The 17157-nt window shown below is 43.7% G+C and overlaps 2 long non-coding RNA genes across 5 annotated transcripts in view; one reads left to right on the plus strand and one right to left on the minus strand.

Moving 5' to 3' along the window:
• LOC132417124 (uncharacterized) overlaps positions 1–11989 on the plus strand; it is a 95244-nt gene extending 83255 nt beyond the window's left edge. For all 4 annotated transcript variants that reach the window (XR_009517757.1, XR_009517759.1, XR_009517758.1 and 1 more), the window contains one exon: positions 11601–11989. This is a non-coding gene — a long non-coding RNA (uncharacterized lncRNA). The remainder of the gene's footprint in view (positions 1–11600) is intronic.
• LOC132417126 (uncharacterized) overlaps positions 1–17157 on the minus strand; it is a 109378-nt gene that overhangs the window by 66427 nt on the left and 25794 nt on the right. The gene's annotated exons all lie outside the window — the stretch shown is intronic.

The raw sequence follows: 17157 nt of genomic DNA on the forward strand, positions 1-17157 counted from the left end.
TTTTATTTTCACCTCCCAAATGGCAAAATTCTTAGCACCCATCCTAGGCCTCAAGGTCTTCTGGCCTACCCTACTCTTCCTCTGCACTAGTGGGAAGGTCCATACCCTGCCCTGAGCACCCACTGCCCTGCATCTGGACCTTTCTCACATCCTGGCTGTTGTCCACCACATGCTAAGGTCAATTACATCCCACCATAGCGATCAGCTCTTTAAAAGCCAGGAATACCAGTTCTCCCTCTTTGAATGCCCCGCAGGGTCAACCTCCATTGTTGGACGAAGGAGAGAAAAGAGGCAGAGAGCAATACTAACTAGCATCTCATCTCATTTTAATTTTTATTTATTTGTTTTCATAAATTTATTTATTGGCTGCATTGGGTCTTCATTGATGCACACAGACTTTCTCTAGTTGTGGTGGGTGGGGGCTACTCTTCGTTGCAGTGCACGGGCTTCTCATTGCGGTGGCTTCTCTTGTTGCAGAGCACTGGCTCTAGGCACGCAGGCTCTAGAGCGCAGGCTCAGTAGTTGTGGCGCACAGGCTTAGTTGCTCCACGGCATGTGGGATCTACCCGGACCAGGGCTCGAACCTGTGTCGCCTGCATTGGCTCGCAGATTCTTAACCACTGCGCCACCAGGGAAGTCCCTCATCTCATTTTTACAACCCTGCATGATAATCCTACTATCCACAATTTTCAGATGAGAAAACTGAGGCTCACAGAGGTTAAGCAAAAACCCCAATCCCCTAAGTCCTAAGCATCCAAGCCCATCTAATTCTAAAACTGGTGTCTCCCCAGCCCCCATTCAAGGCCACCCAAACAAAGCTACTTCGCTTTTTAAGACTATCTGCCTCCCTTTCCCATCTGTTACACACTCTTCCCCTGCACTTACTGCAAAGATCATTTGTACCACATCTCACAGCTCTCCCCCAGCCCTTCCCTGAAATCTGGCGTTTAATGGGAGTGAGCTAGCTAAGCCTCCTGCAAACACTACAGGACTGTAGGGACTGTTTGGTTTCCAAGGGACCAGCTTGGACCAGAAGCACCAGAGTGTCGTACATCTGCCACAAGAGCGATGAGACATTTTGGTCTTCACTTGTTTGCAGATCTCATCTGGAACATTTCTCAGAGAAAGCAAATGTTATAGTCACCAGCAAAAAAAAAAAAAAAAAATCATTTTACCCTGCTCTGCTGGTCAGAAGTGGTTACTGAGAGCAAGAAGTCTCCTTCTAGTTGACTACTGCCAAAAAATAAACTCTCCTCTGCAAAGGCTGAGAGACTTTTTGTGATCAGGCCCCTGTTCCAGTCCACCCACAGCTGGGCTCTGACCACACAGAGGGCTGAGACTGCCCCCATCCCAGGACCTTAACATGAAATTAAGGCTACACTCCTGGTGTTCTTTCCTCTACCTAGAATCTCTTCCTATCTATGTTTCCTTGTGAGCTTCTTCTCAACCTCTAAAATGTATCTCACCAACAACCCTTTCTTGCACCTTCTCTGAATCCCTGTGACTTTGTTAGCAGAATGAATCACTTTCAAAAGTGATGAGAACACAGCACCTTGTACAAGCCTCTAACCATCATTCATACAACAGCTATATATGCATCACCTGCTTTGTACCAGGCGCTGTGTCCAGCCCTGGGGATACAGCAATGGATCAAAGAAATTAAACCCCTTTCTTCATGGGATTTATGATTGCCTCACCATATGAGGCTCCTCCAGTGCACTGTCGGTATCTCCAGCAAAGAACACTTAATTCCTATCTTTGTTTCTCCAGGACAAAGCATGGCGCCCAGCACTTGGTAAACATTCAACCATTGTCTTTATGTTCAACCGGGGAAGACACATGTCATGACTAACGCTCACCAGGAAGTCAGGATGCCTGGCTCTGCCCCCAAACAACCTGCATGATCTGAGACCAAAACCAGTTCCCATTCTCAGAAATAATTCCCTTGCTGAAACTGAGAGCCAGGGAGGAGATGCTCTCAGGGGTTACTCAGGGCAATACGCTTCCAATGAACTACATAATCCACAGTGTGTTTTTCATAGGAGAGAAAAATAAAATACAAAGCTCTGGGCAGATCCTAACTGGATTTGGAGTCAGAATTACCAGGAAGTCTCAAGATCTTAGTCAGTTCCTTCTGATCCTAAGCCCAGGGCCTGCTGGCAACCTGACAGCCTATCTTCAAATCAATCCCATTGATGTTGCTCTGAAACAAAGCCACTTCCCAACAGACCACAGCTCGGAGGTGCTTATTGGGGTTTCCTGCCATCCTGTGTAGCAGATACAGACACAGGTCTGTATCTCTATGCAGAGACAGAGGGTGTATGAGGCATGTCCAGAAGGGTTGACCCTTTTTGTGTTAATAGTGTGACAGCGACCTTTCTTCCTGACACAAAATAGTTCTGCACGTGGTGTGAAGGAGAACTTGAAACCTCACCAATCCATCCTCCAGATACAGACAGTTTCTCTCACAAAATAGAGGAGACAAAGGCATTTTGGTGGATTTTATGAACAGAATGGGGAAAACCCCTTAGGTTCTTTTCTCATCACCTAGAAATGTCAGTCATTGTGACCTAAAGATGGTTAATGACTGGAGGAATAGAACCATTTCATCACTATGTCTTAGGTCTTTGTATGGAAAGCCTCCTCTCAAGGTTGAAAAGAGGAAGAATGTCCAAGTGGGGAGGAGTCATTGGACCTCCCAGCGTGAAACCCATCCCTTGATAATCACCCTCAAGAGACTTCTCACCACCTCCTGCTGCCAAGTCTACACTGGCTTCTGGGGGCGCTGTTTCCCCTGTAAACTTGCTATCCCCAGTATGGGCACAGGACCCTGCCCTAAATTCTTTGTGCCACAACTGAAACAAGAGCTGGAACCTCCAACTCAGGTTGATTAAAGACCTAGGCAAAACAAAAGGGAAATCCACTCAGAGGACCGTGTAAAAGTTGAAAATCAGATCACTCGACTTAGCAGATTCGACTTGACCTCTGGACTCGGGGGCGTCTCCATTCTAGCAGTAGGTTGGCCTCCATGAAATCACACCACCCAGGAGCCCACAGCCTGAGGTCTGTCCTCTCGGCATTCCAGGCACAAGAGAATGAACCTCAGAAAAAAAGGCAAGAGAGCGTTCCCCTGTGCTGTTAAGGTCTTGCTTAGCAAGATCCAGTTTTCTAAGGAACACAATCTCCTGCTGGGGGCCTGCCTCCTGTAGAAGGGACCTCAGTTCTACTTCATGGCCTCAGGGTTGACCAGGTGAAAATTTAGCTCAATAAGGCCAACATCCTCCTTCCTGACAAGTGATAGATTTGTGTGGTTTCAGAAGAGTTGGAGTTTGCTGTTTGTACATCCAACTGCTTGTTGGACGTTTCTTCCAGCTCCTCAAAGGCAACTCAGGATCACCTTCCTCCTGGACCCCCAGACTGCCCCTCCTCTCATCCCCCGTTTCAGACACACCAGACACCCCGCAGGCAAACATATAAGCTCTCTGCATTCTTTCCCTCAACCTTTCCACGTCCCCTCTTCACCAAGCCGTGGTGACATTATCCTGACAAGTCCCAGCTGTCCTTACTGTCCACCTCCACAGTTTCGTCCTCTTTCAGACCACTGTCTCCTCTTCCCCGAATAGCTGGAACATCCTCCTAACTGGTCCTGTTTACCCTGGATCCCTCCTTTACCAAGCACATGGCTCTTGGGATACAGTTCCCTGAAAACAGCTCAAGTCTTATTATTCCTCTGCCTCAAAACCTCCAGAAGCTTCCCATGGCCATAAAAACAAGGATTTTATTCTCAAGCGTTGTAGCGAGTGTTCCACAGGCTAAGTATAATACAAAAAGAGATTTCCTGAAAAATACATCTGGGAAACTAGGTTAATACACTTGAAAAATGTGTTTAAATGCAGGACTTCTCAGTGCTTTTGATAAGATATTGATAAGTAAATTGATAAGTATATTGAAGTTCCATGGGTGTAATATATTGGGCAAATTCCAAAGATTATTTTATCAACAAGTATTTTAGCAGTATTCCATGGTACTGTATTTAAACATTCTTGTGTGTAATATGAAGCACAAAGCCTATATGCTGGCATTTAATGTACTGTGTAATTTAACTCCATTTTTGCTTCTTCAATTTCATCCACGAACAATGCTTAGCTTATTGGGTTGTTTTGTTTTTTCTTTTTTTTTTTAACATCTTTATTGGACTATAATTGCTTTACAATGGTTTGTTAGTTTCTGCTTTATAAAAAAGTGAATCAGTTGTACATATACATATGTTCCCATATCTCTTCCCTCTTGCGTCTCCCTCCCTCCCACCCTCCCTATCCCACCCCTCTAGGTGGTCACAAACCACCGAACTGATCTCCCTGTGCTATGCGGCTGCTTCCCACTAGCTAGCTATTTTACGTTTGGTAGTGTATATATGTCCATGCCACTCTGTCACTTTGTCCCAGCTTACCCTTCCCCCTCCCCGTATCCTCAAGTCCATTCTCTAGTAGGTCTGTGTCTTTATTCCCATCTTACCCCTAGGTTCTTCATGACCTTTTTTTGGGGGGGGTTTAATTATAAAATAAATGCATGTTTTTTTATGAAGTTAAATAAGAAATTTTGTAAAGAATTTAAAATTGATTTTTTCTTCAAACTAGTGCCTTAAGGTAACAAAACGATACCATTTTTATCATTCTGTTTCTCTCTTTTGCTATGCTTATAGACACAGAGACAAAGATATACAGGCTTCCTTATTCTTCTTCCGTCTTTTTTCTTTTCACTAAAGTAATCGTAATATTTCATACATTATTCTGCAGCTTCTTTTTATGTCATTGACAGTGTTTTCCTGGACATCTTTCCAGATTAACATTGATCTTTATCATTCACTGAAGTAGCTTTGTGATCCACTACAGTACAAATGCACCAAAACACCACAGTTTCTTCAATCGTTCCCCTATTAATGGATTGCTAGCATTCTAGTTGTTTCCAGGATATTTATTTTTATTTTTTGTTTAACACATGCAATGCTACAATAAACATTCATAATTAAATACTTTCATTTTATTTCTGAAGGATTAGTGCCCCAAAAGTTGACCAAACTCATTTTTTTTTTAAACCAAAAACTCATATTATTCACTTTTAGTAGCTCTTGGGTGTGATGAAAACCTACTGAAATGGTCAAGGGGAGATTCTAAACCCCTGGCTGGTGCCCATTATTCTAAATGCCAGATAAAATGACCTTCTGCCCTTTTGAAGTCAACTCTTAGGATGCCTTTCTGGACATGGTGGGCAGATGGTCAGCCTCCTGGTTCATCACAGGACACTGGTCCCCAACCACCTCCTTCCTGCCTTTACTCACGCTCCACGATGATCCCTCCTGAGCTGGGTCTCAGTGATGCCTTCCTTTAGAGAAGAACCAAAAGACATCGACCATGTGACCACAGCAGGAGATGCACAAGAGCACATGACTCAGAGACTGCTGTGCCCACAAAGTCCACGAGAAGGACTCAGGAGGGAGCGGAGCTGACATGGGGACGGGGGGTGCTCTCAACCTCTAGAGAGGCTATGCATTGCACACGTGGACTCCGCCTGGAAACTGAATTCCAGTGGACCCCGTTCAGGGGAGTCAGTTCTGGGAGACTTCAACCTTCCTTCCTCTCCTCCTCACCGTCTCTCCCCTTTGAAACCCATCCTGCTGACCAAGCTGCAAGTGACCCTACAAGTTACTCACACATTTTGTTCTCCTGGCCTCAGTTTCATCAACCATAAAATGGGAATCATAGTAACATAGGGATGTGAAGATTTAATAAGTATAATTTATTTCCTTTCAAATCAGTGTCCAGATGTAGACAGATATAGATATAAACATAGATATTATACATATAAAGTGCTTAAAACAGTGGCCTGTAGCAATCTCCCAGGAAGGCTTAGCTCTTACTATTGGCTACATGCTCATCACCAGGCCAGGTCTCCCTGGAATACTCCAGCCCGAGACACCATGGACCACTCTTTGTTCCCTACACATGGCATGATGCCAAGCCCCTGCACCTTTGCCCATGTCCCTGCCTCCCCTCAGACTAACCCTCCCCCAGTCCAATGCCTGCTTGCCCAAGTCCTTCTCCTCTTCAAAAGCTCACTTCAAATCAGCTCACTTCTGAAGCTAGAGCCCTCCTATGGGCACGTGTCCACACACCTCACCAATTCGTCATCACCTGTGCCAGAGCCCACATTTTAATCTGAAATGCAGTGTCTGATCCAACTGAAATGGAATACAGGGAAGGTCGAATCCTATTAAGTCATCAGACCATAAAGCAGAAAGGTATAAAGTTGACAAATTGCTTCTCCCAGAGGCAGCAGCTGTGAGACACTCAGCAAGGCTGGGCTCCGACCCAGGAAAGGGCCAACAGATGGTCACTCCTTTTTCCCAGAGCCTGGTCTCAAGGTGCAACATCCTCTCCCAGCCGAGGGGGCTTAAGTGTTTAATGAGTAAGTGTTTAGCACGGTTCCTTGTATTTTGTTCAAACAGAACCTGGGTGTACCAGGTCAGGTCAGCCTACTGGATAGTAAGTCCACAGTAACTCCTTAAAAAAGGATTTCTGCCAGTTGTGCACCAAGTTACAATTGCACAAGTCCCACCATCCTGCCCTTTCCCTCCCAGACAGTCCTGGGAGGAGCTGAGGCTGTCGGTCATATGTTCCTGAGTTCTCGTGGCTCCACTGGAGTATGCACCCTACTCCTTCTTTTATGCTCTGTCAGCCACCAAGGTGACTGTGTCCAGGAGGGGGGAGGTTAAGGAGGGAGGAAAATGGTGCGTACATTTCATCTACATTATCCCCCAGAATTCTCCCTACAACCATGTAATGTCCGTATTATGGCCCCCATTGTAAAAATGAACAAAGAGAGGTCCAGCGAGGATAGGTACTTATCCAAGGTCAAGCAGGTCAAGCAGCTAGTAAAAAGTTAAGTTGGATTCAAGGTTGAATCTTCCTGATTAAAGGTAACATTTAGTCCATCACATAACACACTTCTCTTGCTTCCTCCAAAGCCCCTACTCTAGTCCACAACTGCCTTCCTGAAATATGAAACGCAGCACCCTCCCTCTAAAAAGTGTGCTTTACTTGTTCCTAGGTTTCCGTTCCTTCCAGGACCTTTCAATGGACTTTACAACTTTCTAGAAACAGCCTGCTAAGAGTTCTGTAAACAGAGCTATGCTGCTGGCCTCTGGCCTCAGTATTTCTCCAGGGCACCTGCCCATTCGACCCAGACAGTTCGTGCTCTTAGACTCACTGCTATGCTGATGCCCACCCCCTACCCACCTCAGCTCTTAAACGTGGTTCTCAGTTCTCAATTCAGACCCCTTGGTCTGATGGGCTATTAGGAAAAAAGCTTAGAAAAAGCTCTGAACTGCAACTGTTCTTTGCTCAAATAGAATTTTGAAATGGGACTCATAGACCATAGGTAAGGGACCCTTTTTCCTTCTACTTAAGCATGCTAGTGAACCTCTGTAAGTCTCAGTTTCCTCACCTGTCAAAGGGATAGTAATTGTTCCTCTTTCCTTGGACATAAAAGGTCAGTCCTGTCCTATGCATATAAAGTGCTCAGAGTAGTAACTAGCACAGAATGAAAGCTCAGCAGACGTTAGCCCATCCTTCTCCTCGTCAGCCACTCTGCACTGGGCTTCAGATCTTTCTAGGGAGTCTATATTCCTCATGCGAAGGCTCTCATGGCAACACATCCCGCGAGCTCTCCAAACACTGGAATCCATTGGGTTGGGAAAACTTTTTTTTTTCCCCTCAAATAACGTAGAGACAGAATTAGGGCCACCACTCTACTGACTGGGTCTTCCCCCCTTCCTCCTTCCTCAGCTGCAGTTAGTTATAACCATTGGCAACTGCATCCATCCTTAACATCCATACTCATTAACTGGTTATTTGAATAGATTGTTTAACTCTACCCAGGAGATTCCAAATCCTGACTTCTTTCAGGAGCGTATTTTAATTTTCAAAGTATAAACTTAATAATAAAGAATAGTATTATAAGTATTACAAATAAATCCAAAACAGATCCCAGAATTACAATGGAAGTATTTGCATAGTGCCGTGGAAGCACAGAGGAGCGTTAGTCAGCGCCGTTCTCTCTGAAAAAAGACTAACCTGATGCCGTTCTACTCTCGGAACATGCCTCCCTCCTTCAAGTTGTGGCTCAAACTTCAGCTCCTTTGGGAAGCCATTCCAATGAACAATTTAAACTTTCAGGAAAATATAGCAAATTCCAAGGACTGAAAGCAGGGTTACTGGGTTCCATCTAAACTTCGTCCTGACAGTTTGGGGAATACAGTTTGATCTGGGAAGTAACTAGATTTGGAGTCTGCTGAGCCACACAAAAATAGGTGTTTCCCAGAAGTTCTCTTGAGCACGAGGAAGAGGAGGAATCTAGGAAACTCTTCCACCTTTTCGGCTGAAGCTTCTCAACATCTGGGAGGTTCTTACCCCAATCAGTGGTCTTGGGAATTTCCAAGCAGACTACACCGTGATGCACCCCTCCTTCCACTGTAGGTCTTTTCATTTTGTATGTGGAGGGTGGAGAGTGGGGAGTGGGTTTTTTTTCTGGGGAAAGCTCTGAAAAAGGCTTGTCATTTGTAATCTGTTAAGTCAATTATCACATTCAACTAATGATTAGATCCAAGAATAATTAGCAACCATTTCACCCAAGGGGCTACTTTTCTTCAGAGAGCACCAAGGGGCTTCTTAATTTTCCTAACTGTTTTGCTATTAGTGCTTCATTTAATGCCAGAAGGCATCAAGAACAATCCCATTCCCCTTCTCACCTACACCATTCCCATGACTGCACAGGCACGAGAATTCAGTGACAGAGATGGGGGAAGGCACTGATCTTTGCTTAGTCAAACCTTCAACTTTCCTAATTGGATTTAGGAAGACATGATTATTTTCATTCATTGTTCTCCCTACCGAATGTAAAAGGAGAGAGTCAGACTCATGTCAGAGTTCCAGCTTTTCACACGATGGATCTAAACAATATTGCCTCTTATGAGCAAGTCTGGTTCTGTAGCACAACCTCTGGTTATGAATGAATGATGACTCCTTCCCCCAGTCAGACAGTGACTCCAAGATTTGCATATCCAACCAAAATCTGTATCCTGAGAATCAGTTATCACTGAACACCCCAGTGCACCAAGGCGTAAGTTCATCATCTCCCTCCCCATATCTTCTTCCCTCTGTGCTCCCATACTGGTGAAGAGGCCACCCAGCCTTGCACTTCAGGAACCTGTGCACCATCTTGCAATTCTCCTCCCCCTCATCTCCAAGTCTTACTGAGTCTATCTTCTTATAATCAATAATAGCATCTTTTCTCCACCCCGACCTCTATGACACAGCTCAGCTCCTTATCACTTCATGCATGAATTCCTTGAATATCTCCTGCATGTGCCCCACCCCCAAGCTTGACCTGCCCCCTAAACTTTCCCTACCGCCCTAGTAATCTTTCTCCAATGTAAATCTCATTAAGTCACTACATTCTTTCCCTTATTGCTCATTTCCCTTCAGGATCGATTTCAAGTTTCTTACACTTCCTGAAGAGCCTCCATCCTCTGTATCTGGTCCTCCTCCTGGCCCCTGCCCTAAATGCACTCTATAATCTGTGGAAATATTTACATCCCTTCATCATGAACATTCTTTTATGACTGTGATTTAGTGTCCCTGTGGCACATGGCATAGAGAATGATTGGGTTTTATCTCTCAATCTGAGAATCACTGTCTTTTAGCAAGTGACATTAACTCGTTCATAGAATTGGACCTAAGTGTCCAGGTGTATATTAGTAATTACAATGCTGTGAATGAGTTAATTCAGTCTCTGTTTGCTGCTCTTTCTGGTTATTTCCTTATTCTTTGTTTCTTCTCTGACTTGTCTTGAATTGATTGAGGTTCTTCTGCCCTGCTTCTCCTGACCTGAATATTTAGTGGCTTAGGGACTGTACTCTAGGTCTATTTTTATAATTATTACTTTACACTTTTGATAAACGTACTTGAACATGGATTATTCAGGACAATTTTAAGGACAATCAGCATGTATATTCTCCCTATAACAAGAGTCTCAGCATGCTTTAAATTCCATCTGCCCCTTTATGCAGCACAAGCATGTTGCATTTGGAATCAGCTGAAGTATTTTAGTTAGAAAATTAATTTTTTAAAACATCAAAATAAGGTTTTTCCTGGTTTATTTGTTCACAGTTGTTTCTTTTTTGTCTTTTTTTTTTTTTTTTTTTTCTTTTTGCGGTACGCAGGCCTCTCACTGCTGTGGCCTCTCCCGTTGCGGAGCACAGGCTCCGGACGCGCAGGCTCAGCAGCCATGGCTCACGGGCCCAGCCGCTCCACGGCATGTGGGACCTTCCCGGACCGGGGCACGAACCCGTGTCCCCTGCATCGGCAGGTGGACTCTCAACCACTGTGCCACCAGGGAAGCCCCACAATTGTTTCTTTTATCCTACTTCTTCTTCTTGGATGTTTCCCCCCCCCCGGCTCATAATTCTTTTCAAGGGATCTGCACATGGCAAATTTTCTAAATCTTTGCATATCAGAAAATCTGTGGATTTTACCCTTCAGCTTGAATAAACTTGATTAGATATAGCAATCCAGATTCAAAGTTAATTGTCTCCCTGACGTTTGAAAATATTGCCCCATTATCTGGTGTATCAATAGCTGCTGCTGAGAAGTCTGGTGTCAACCTGATTCACATCCCTTTATAGGTAATCAGCCCGCCCAGCCCACTGTACCTCACTCCAGAAGCTTTTGGAATTTCCTTTAATGACCTAAAATTTCACCATATAGTGTCTTATATGGATTTAATTTTTCATTTATTTGTTCTGCTTGACATCTAAGATTTGCCTTTCTGTCTAAGAAATTATTAGATTCTTAAATCCTATGAAATCACCTTCTAGTATGTGTTTTACATATTGCTGGGTACATTCTGCTCTTCAACTCATGTGCTGCTGTTTCTTCTTTCAACAATGTACTTTTTAATATCTTGCATCTCTAGTTATTCTGTCTGGGATTATTAAGAGCTGCCAAATTGAGTTCTAAAAAGTGTCTTATTAAGTGGAAAAATCATGCTAGAATGAGTTATTATCTGGATTGAATAGCTTGGAAACAAATGTGCCCAATTTCATAAATCTAGTTTTCACTCTAGAAGTTTGTGACAGACCTGAGAAATTCAGGATTTTAAATCCTCAGATGGAGTAAGAGAAGGCAAGGAAAGCATAGCTCTGGACAAATAACTGGCCACATACTTCTGTGGTGGTCTTCCAAAGACCAATCACACCCTTGAAATCAAGGTACCTCTGGTGGTAGTGAAACTGCAGGACCCTGTGGGGCTCCTGGGCACAAAAGCCTTTCTATGTCCCCCATTTCTTGTTTGTAGGGAATAGGCTCCAGCCTCCATGACCTTCCCTGAGTTCCAAAGGGCAGGTTCAAACAGTTGCTAATCAGGGAAGGAAGGGACTCCAAGACAAGGGAGGACCAGTCAAAAAACAACAGTGCGGCCTTGGGACAGGGTCCTGGTTCCACCTCAAGGGATACACATAACAATATCTTTGCGCTCTTCTACAGAACTAAAACCCTCAAGAAGTGGAAGACGTTAACTACTTGATGAAGCATTCTTCATTCCAGAGAAAAAGTCATGGTTTGATAACCCTGAGAACCTCAGAAGCTCATCAGGACACCACCTGAGGCCAGATGAAAGGAATGCAGGCCCTGCACACACCCCGATCTTTATTAGCAACTCCACCCTTGAACCATCGCTATAAAACCCCTCACCAAATCTCCCCAGGGTGGGACACACACTTTTGAGGGGCACAAGCCCTCTGTGTCCCCCTTTGCCTGGCAAAGCAATAATACTATTCTTTTCTACTTCACCCAGAACTCTGTCTCCAAGATTTGATTTGGTACTGGTGCACAGAGGCACTCTGAGCATCAGTAGGTGTACAAAAGTAAACGACTTAAACACACCCTAACAAAACAAAGAAGACAGTGTCCCCGTGGCATCTTTCATGCATCCGCACCGCATCCACTTAAGTTGAATTAGTGCTTCCCAGTGCCACGTGATGCACACGAGCCAGGGAGAGCACGGATCCGTCTTCGCTTTTGGTATTCGGAGACCCTGGGGTATTTATATTCTCAGCTACACTGTTTTATTGGCCTAGTGTATGCATTTAACACCTAGTTTCATACTGAAAACATGTAGATGGTGAATGACTTTGAGCTCCTTGAAAAAGCCATGAGCTCCAAATAACAAAGGCAGTGTGTTAGAAGATGTTGTTATTAACTCCCTAGACATCCTTCAGAGTGTCAAAAGCATCTTCCCAAGGAGCAGGGAGTCTAATATGGGTACAGATTCCCCAGATCTTGACATTCAATTTCAGGGTTTTAATTTACTCCAGACTCACACATCCTGTGTCCCATGAAAGACAACAGCCAACTGCAAGATCTCATCACCACCCTCCCCGCAGACTGTCTGAAACTCTGGGGACTCCAAGGGAAAGATGGAGAGATTCTGTCAGATCATTAGCACCCTATTTTCAGAGGTCTTCCGCGAGGCGGAAGTGGAAATACTTAACCTGAGTCTGTGATCAAGTCCCTCAGCTATCAAAGACATGCATCTGGAAAGTTTATTACATATTAAAAAAAAATCCACCTGTTATAATACTGGCCTTCATGACCCTTTCTGGTCAAGGCATTACCCTTACCCTGATGAAACAGGAAAAGGTATAAACAAAGCCCCATGCTAGTTTTCTAACATAAAAGAAAGAGAAGGGAACTGATTAACTTAGTAAATCTAATGTTTACCACTTGGCTTCACTCTCTCTCTGTCTCTCTCTCTCTCTCTGTCTCTCACACACACACACAATTATAGATATAGAGATAGTCACAGACACAGATATGGATGTTCATTTTCCCCAATATAATCCTTTGAGGTAGATGGATTATCTCATTATTGGATGCGCAAACTGAGGCACAGAGCAATAAAACCCCCTCGGGGAAGTGATAATGTGTTCTCAGTTGTTATTTTTCCCAGTTGCTACTCAGGAACTAAATCTGTTTCATTCATCCCAGGATCCTTCTGCCTAGCAGAGAGTTTGGAACATAGTGGGTGGTCAGTGAAATGTGAACCCCTGTCTCTAAAGCCTGTCATTCTTCATTATAACTTGTATTACTGCCACATCAACACCAGCTCATTTACTCAGTGAAATTTCACTGACTACCTCCTATGTGCCAGACCCTCTGTTAGGCAGAGTGATACAGGAATGAATGAAACAGAAATAGTCTCTGACCATCTAATGGGATAAATAACAAGAATTCATTATTAGCTGAGCGCTAAAAAAAAAAAAAAAAAAAAAAAAGGTTCCTGCAAAGGAGATGACCTTCAGAAGTGGGAGAGGAGTTGGTGGGTGATATCCCACCTTACATTAGATATCAGGGCTAGGGAAATCCTATCTCTCAGGAGGTCATCATGACCTTTTGTCGTATCCACACACCTCAAACCACATGGTCAAGATCTGTTGCCTTTGGAGCACACACACACCAAATACTGCATTTCCTAGAACCTGGCATAGCCAGATTTAGCAAATTAAAACACGGGATTCCCAGTTAAGTTTGATTTTCAGATAAACAATGACTTTTTACTATAAGTATATCTCAAATATTACATGGGGTATACTTACACTAAAATATTTTTGTTTATCTGAAATTCAGAATTAACTAGGTGTCTTACACTTTCTCAAACTTACTAGAGAATCATTCAATCATTTTAAAGGTAAATGGAATAAAATGTAGAAATAGAGGTTGGAGACCTCAATTTGATTGGGTGTTAATTACATACTTTAATTACTGAGAAGAGTTAACTTTCAAAGAAGAAAGCAATGTCTGCATAACCTCTTTATCTGTCATGATTAATGCAGCCAATGAAGACAACAGGACACCAAGCCTTGTACACAACAGACACTCCATATCAACTGTGGTTGTTTATTTTCATTATTGCTGGGGGTGTGCTCATCAATCCATTATGCTAAAATCAAAGGAACCTTATTATTTTCCAGGCACTGTATGTACACGATCTCTCTCAATCCCTCCAGCACCCTTATGAGAAAAACATTATCATCCTGAGTTTACAGATGAGGAAACTGAGGCTCAGTGGTGAGAGAATCTGTGTTTTAACCTAATTCACCCCTCATTCCAAGTCCTGTGGCTTCTCCATCATAATAAGTGCAAGCACAGGGTGTTTGGGTTTTAATTTAAAACCTTACCATAAAGGAAGGAGAATGAATTCAAGAGAGATAATTCTAATTAAGCAGTGCTAAATATATCTAGCATATTTTTGCAGTAAGATTCTCTTTGCTGTATGTGGTTACTTGTGACAGGTCACCCACCTATCTTCTTTGCAGGCATAAATAACTCCAAGCATTTGCAAGGAGGTGTGGAAAGCTGCAGAAAGAACAAAGGAACTTTGGTACAGAAATGCCACATTTGCTAGAATAAACAGGAGCCAAAAACAGCAATGGATTGCGGGCCTTAGACTCTGTGCTACTGACCCAAAACAAAGAGGGGATGGGACGGAGGGAATGAACCCAATACCGCTGCCCTTAAGTGTAGTGAGTAGGTACCACTGCGAGGTGGAAAGGGACTCAAGTTGTCTGGGACACTCCTTAAGCTCCTTGCCCTCCAATGTAATGTTCCATCAGCTAAACATTAAGGGTGACAAAGCCTGTGAATTCCTGGGTTGTCCATCCAGTAACCGGAAGTCCCCAGACAGGGAGGAGGTGTTGCACAGAGTGACGGACAGAGTCGCAACAGCCTGCAAAGCTCTTCTTCTGGGTAAATGTGAGTAATAAAAATAACAACAAAACTGACATCCCCAGTGTATAATTTCCAGAGCTCCCTGTAGTGTAAGTATGATAGTCATAATTAACGCTCATTTTGCAGCTGAGGTCCCAGAAGACCTGAGAGGTTGGTTAAGCTATTCTCCCAGTTTCAGAGCACACCGCAGGAGAGCTGGAAACAGAAGGTGGGTCCAGAGCACGCACCAGAGGTGCTGGATCTCGTGCTATTAAAGGTGTCTCATCTATCTGACTGTCCATGTTTTCCACCTTCTCTTTCATTGCTAGAGATGAACCTATCTGAGGCCAATTTCCCCACTTGCACAAAAGCCCATGCTCCTTTTCCCACCCAAAGACATCATTCCAAATATTAAGCCCTCCAGTCGTGCCTTTGCTCCTTGATCATCCTCATCCAAATGCTGCCTATGTACAACCATGCCTGCACATACACACGTGGATACGTACACGTAAACAGAGAGGTCTTCTCTCTCCCCATCTCACCCCAGTGCTGCCCCATTTCTCTACTCCTTTAACATAAAAAAGGATGGATTGCTAAGTGGATATACAATTGGATAAACAGCCATGAGAAGGCAAATCTATTCAAAGGTTAAGTATAGAGAGCATATGGGTATTTACTGTACTCTTCTTTCAACCTTTCTGCATATTTGAAAATTTTCAAAGTAAAATATGGGGGAGGGGGAAACTGTCTCCATTTTCTTTCAACTCCTTTCCTCCTATTATCTTCTGAAACCACCCCAGTAAGACTTTCACCACCACTATCCACCAGTTCCTATCAGTCACCCATGACCTTCACATTGCTGAATGCAGTGGTCACTCCCCAACCCTCTTACTTGACCTGCTGGCAGTGTTTGACTCTCTCCTTCTTCTACCACTTTCTCCCCACCCCCACTCAGTTTCCGGGATGTCACTATTTTCCTTATAGGTCATTGGCTTCTCCTTCTTAGCCTCTTTACCTGTTTTTTTCCTCACCTTCCCAACAGCTCAACAGTAGTGAGCCTTAGGACTTATTCCTTAGACTTCTCTTCATACTCCTATGCTGAGTTCGCCCAGTCTCATGGGTCTAAGTGATATCTTTGTAGATGACTTCCAAATATATGTCTTTAACCCAGACCTTGCTCCTGAACTCTGGACTCCTATGTCCAGCTGCCTATTCTATATCGGCCTATTCTATATCTGTATCATCCCAATCTTAAAACGTCCAAAGTCAAACTCCTGGTTTTATACCAGCACTCCCAGTCTCACCCAAATCTGCTTATCACCCTACGAACAAGCCCAGCTTAGCCACCTGGAGGACGAGAGGCCACGTAGAACCAAGGCATTCTGTCAACTGCCAGACATCTGAGTGAGGCCATCCCAGATCAGCAAGTCACCAGCCAAGAAACCAGCCACGGTAGATGCATGTGTGGTCTCAGGAGAGATGAGCTGAGTCAACCAAGCCAACTCACAGGATTATGAGACCAATAAAAGCCTGCTTTGTTAAGCCATTAAGACTTGGGATGGTTTGTTCTTGATGAAAAGTTCCAGAATACCTAAATTATTCTAGAAAGTACGTGTGAGTTTAAGCAGAAAGGGTCACTCTTGAAGAAAATTACCTAATTCTTTAAATGCATGAATTGGGAGCTGGTCTTGTCTTCTGCCCTTATTTTCCTGAATAGGGTCCCTTAAGCTGCCCCCGTTTTCTCACCTTGGAAAGTTTTCATGCTAGGACAGCTTCTTTCAACTACCTTTGAGAGTCTTGGGTGGAGCCTTATGCATGCTTCCTCTAGGATGTGAAGACACCTGAGTTGATACACTACCTTCTCAGTGAACCTGCAGACAGGTCTATACAGAAGTGTCCTCTTTTTTTTAGTTTAACGCCATGTGACAGTCCCTGGATTTTAAAGCTGATTAGTATGGTCTACATGGCAAATACTCCTCCATTTTGTATCGATTAACTTTTGAGATCGAATCGAAACATGCTGAATTATTAAAAAATTAATTTTTGACTCTGGACTGAATGCCAATCTGTTTTCAAAATTTATTATATTTCTAAAATTTTTCCCTTAAATTGTATTAGGAAGCCATTGAGAGGTACCAGTTTTGCCCTTGATCTGTTAGAGTGGTCCAAGGACTTCACAACCACATAGGCCCCACATATGACCCAGAGCAGTTACATTTGACTTAACAAAATATTGTTAATGAATCAGCAGCCTGAGTGGATTGCTGGAGGAAAACAAAGATACTGCAGGGCCCACTAAACCCTAAAGATGACTACTGCCACACCTTTTCTCCTT

This window comes from Delphinus delphis, chromosome 20 (assembly GCF_949987515.2).
Source record: "Delphinus delphis chromosome 20, mDelDel1.2, whole genome shotgun sequence".
NCBI lineage: Eukaryota > Metazoa > Chordata > Mammalia > Artiodactyla > Delphinidae > Delphinus > Delphinus delphis.